Below are 4,728 nucleotides of genomic sequence, written 5' to 3' on the forward strand. Positions count from 1 at the left end.
ATGGATAGCAGTTGGTGTAGCGCGTAGGAAGGTGTCATCACCTGCTTCATTGGCGTACTGTAGTAAAAGTTGTGGCACATCTTCACTCATGGTCTTCAAGGGCTCCCAGGAGTTCTCGATGGTTTCAAAATCAAGCCACTTTACTTTCACCTCATACGCCTGCATGTCTGCGTTCAGTCGATGACCCATGATCGCCTCAATGGCCAGCAGTGTCCCTTGAGAGGCAATATGATCGAGAAGATCCTCATTCACATTTAGCGAGTGGTTTGCATAGAGCTTCAGGCGAGATGGGTGCACATCCATTGTTTTTCCACTGACCAAATGTTCCACAGTGAAATAGTAGTCAATACTGCCGACCACGCGGTACGGACCTACCCACATCACTCGTAGCTTGTTCGCATGCAACTTCTCATCGACACGGAAACGTAGGACTTAATCACCGACCGAGAAGTTTACAGGTTGCTCGTAGTGTGGTCGTAGCCGGTACCCTTTGGCCTGGCGTTGTCGCTCGTCCTTCGCAGACTTGTGCAAGTTGCGGATGTTTTCTCGTAGTTTGGTGAGTCGCTCTACTGTACTTGACTTTGGTTGGCTCAGCGTAGCTACACGCCCCTTCCCTCCTGGAAAAAATATCGTGTCCAGTCCCGTCAATAACTCAACCGGAGCCCGGTTAGCTAGCGACTGTACCGGTGAGTGGTTTATGCTGGACTGCACCAGCGGAAGTAGGTAGGACCAGTCATGCAAGCTGACTTTGTACTCCAGTGCCAGTGCCTTCAGTACTTGCAGGATGTCCCGATTCACGCGCTCAGCTGAGCCGTTTTTCCAAGGTGAGTATGCTAGCACGAACTCTTGACGACTTTTCAGTATCTGGCCTAGATCTGCCACCACCTTGCTCTTAAAATGCGATCCAGAGTCACTAACCCACACCCTAGGCGCTCCAAAGCGACTGTATCAGTCCAGAATGGTACTCGCTGCAACTTCAGATGTAGGGCTATCACAAGCCACCAGCTCTGTGAAGTGGGTTGCCTCGTCCTTCAGGACGAGCGTGTAGTGAGAGGTACCAAAAGAGTCGCCCAGAGTCAAGTCCCAGTGTAGCGTCTCGTTTCGTTCATAAGTATAGTGGGTCTCACTAAAAGGTCGAGGGATCACCACCCCTCCCTTCACATGTTGGCAAGCAGGCATTTCGAGCAGAAATCTCGTACAATCCTAGTGAGGCCACCAATGTAGAACAACCGGCGTATGTGGTTCTCCATCACATGCATGCCGCGGCGTCCGTTTCTACCACAGTGAGCGACGATGAGTAGTCTCCGAGTAAGGTCGTGAGCTCTACTTGGTATCCACATCACGTTATTCACGAGCCACAATTCATCATCACTAAGTGTCGCACACTTTGGTGCATCCTACAGTGCTTGTACACTTCCGATTTACTCTATTGTGGGCCATACAAACCCGTCTTGGTCCAGTGGACGCAGCGGTGATGGCGTTGCACTAGGCATCGCACTGCTGCCACACTTTCGGTTGGCGCGTGTGAACCTCTTCGCTGAATGCGTGCGCGCCGTTGTTAGGGGTTTGCCGCCCCACCTCGAGGTCAGGTCTGTCCACACGTTGTGAATTCTCTCAATGTGTTCGATTGAGTATCTGTACTCCAGAAACTTCGTGGACCAGCGCAGCAATTTCCCCCGGACGTGTTTCTTCAATTCCTTATTTGGAGCGAAGAGATTCACGATATTTCGATGGTCACAGTAAAGCTTGAAGCCTTGAGGACGTAGAAGTAGGTACTCTAGCTGTTCGAATACATGTACATTTGGGTAGGATTCTTTCTCAATGACGCTCCAATTGAGTGCAGAACCTTTGAAGTTCCCACCCATACACACGAGCAGTTCGTGGTGCTGTTCGTGGATGGGCACAGTATCCTGCCATAGGGCCACTTGTGTGACCACAAGTCCCCACCCGTAGTCAGAAGCATTACTCAAAATGCACAGTTGTTTGGTCGGGTCTGGAAATGTGAGCATGACCGTGTTACCGAGCAGGTCCTTCACAGCGTTGAAACATTTGATCTCAGCGTCAGTCAGATCCAGCTTGATTCCTGCCGCGACACGTTTCGTCTTTTTTGAGCCGGCAAGAGAGCTATCAAGTCGTTCCTGTAGTGGTCATGCCACCTGAGCATAGTCTACAAGCCCTGACCTCATCCGGTTGAGGAACTATTGCAACTCTGCAGCAGTCTGCGGCGCAGGCATGTCGCGCAGAGCTTGGATTCGCTTCGGGTCGTGCCCGATCCCAAGTTGGTTGATAGTTCGACCGCACCATCGTACTTCAGTGAGAAAGAGGGCGCTCTTCTTCGGGCTGAGCAAAAGCCCGTGCTTGTCTAGCTTCACCAGTACGGCATCGATCGCATCCACTAACTCTTCTGCACTGTCAGCGAAAACCAACAAATCCTCAATCCACACTGTAACACTCTTGTTCACCAGATCGCCCAATACCATTTCCACTGTTGACTGAAAGTGCAGCGTCCATACTACCCTGCGGTACTCGTGTTGGTGTGAAAACACCTCGGTCTGTCATGTAAAAGAGGATTTCCTGACAACTCTTGTCCAAGGGTAGCTGCCAGAACCCCTTTAAGAAGTCAAACACCGCGTAAAACATTTTCCCTTTGCAGTGTTCGAGGGCCACCGCAAGGCTTGGCATTACGCCAGCAATCGGTTCAGTCACAGCATTTGTAGGTCGGGAATCCAGGATTTGTCTGAATTTACTGATGTTTGGCTTCGTCACAGGTAAGGCAGGGCAACACTAACGGCTCTCACGATTTTCGTATACCCAACCGAGTGACACGAGCTTCTTGTTGAACTCTGCCTTAAACTCATACTTCTCCGGGCTTTACTGTCGAACTTTACACCGATATGGTGTCCCACCTGGTCTCAACCTGATCTTCAGTGGGGGTACACGAGGGGGGGGGGGGGTCATCCATAAGCTCTAAACGCCATCCACCATACTTTCGGACCACCTCATACAAGCGACTAGTTGTGTACTCGCCTATCACACCACGATGCATAGCGTCACGCACTAACACATAGACAACTTTCACCACAACGCCACCAACTGCAGGTTTACATGGCGGCATTCCTTCAGGATCACCACACGAATCATCATATTCCAAGAGTACCCAGATACTCCAATTGGCGGTCCACATCGATACCGAGCTCGGCCAGCAACAGATACCAACTATAAATTCATCTTCGTCGGTCTCGACAATCAAACACTTTTTTTTTTTTGCATCTTGGCATCTCACAGGACCTGCTGCAGTATTAAGCGTCCGTCGGACTTCAACTGTATGCGTTGAGGTGAGCAAAGCTCCATCAATAACCCTCAAAGTGATTGGTGCATCCAATTCGACTAGCACAACAGCCGTATCCTGTTCGCGGAGCAGATCGACGTGCTTTCGCGAAATGATGTTCATATCCGAGCCGCTGTCGGCGCAATACGACAACTCCAGTGATCCGTTGATCACTACCGTAGGGCAGCTCACGTTGTTCGTCGTAGAAGGTGCATCGACGCGCTTCGAGCGCAATTTCTTGTTTTTGTCGTTGTTGACACCTCTCTTGCTTTTCCTTTCGGCCAGAATGGCTTCTTTCGCAGCCTCATCAAGGTCCGGGCACTGACTGAGCCAGTGGTCCTTGCCACAGTGAAAACAGCCTTTCCGCGGCTTGCTCTGAGGCGCTGTTGCTGATTTGGTCTGTATTTGCACAGATCATGGACGTTCGGAGGCTTTTTCAACCTTCCGGTCGGAGCTAGTACGCTGGTTGCCATGACGTGACCACTGGTCACCATCACTCTTTGTTTTCCCAGTATTGTGCGGAGTACTCGGTTGATGTCTGCGTTTGGCCAGCAGCTGATGCACTCGTTCTTGCTCCAGTACTTTCTCCTTTACCAGCATGTAAAGTGCACTCTCATCCGATTTGCTGCTTGCATCCACGATGCGTAGGTGTGTATCCACAGCCTCACGCAACGCAGCAGGCTCGAGATGTTTCCTGAGAATATTACACTTCTCTTTCTTCCCTGTCTCAGTGGAGAAGATACTTGCCATACCGTGCTGCAATATGATCTCATCGCAGCGCATGAAGTAGCTGATCACGCGAGCTTTCACATCACGCTCACGTAGGTTCATCTTCAGTTCGTCATCGAAAATTGCATCAACGTCGAGGATCGCGTCATTCATGACGTTTCCGACAATCTTGTCCAACTCTGCATTAATCCGATCATCAGTGACCTCCTCCACAGCCGTACCCCATTCAAGTCTGCACAACGTGCTGAGTAATTGCCGGTTGAACGAGTTTTTTACGCTTCGTAGCGCTTTCTCGTTGTCTTCGACTGTTACACTGCAACGCGCCTCAATAGCCACCTCGTACTCCTGTCGCTCACGCTTCCACTTCGCGAGGACGGCGTGGGATACATCCGTCACGTACGGTACATCGATGACACTGGAACTGTGGCCGCCGCGTTAACGCTTGTGTCGCCACTGTTCGTAGTAGCGGTCGTTTCAGCAGTCGCGGCTCTTTGACCAACTTGGGGGTTCGATCGGCTGCTACGAGTCCTCATCGTATTTGCACGATAGATTACTAAAGTTAACTTTGTGACGTGTTCACGATTTGGGAGCTGGAACCCCCGTTAAGCCAACGTTTACTGCTTAAAGTTGCTTGGTTGCTTGGTTGCTTCAATGTAAATTGAAGAGTGAGT

This window comes from Phytophthora parasitica (genome assembly GCF_000247585.1).
Source record: "Phytophthora parasitica INRA-310 unplaced genomic scaffold supercont2.99, whole genome shotgun sequence".
Classification (NCBI taxonomy): Eukaryota; Oomycota; class Peronosporomycetes; order Peronosporales; family Peronosporaceae; genus Phytophthora; species Phytophthora nicotianae.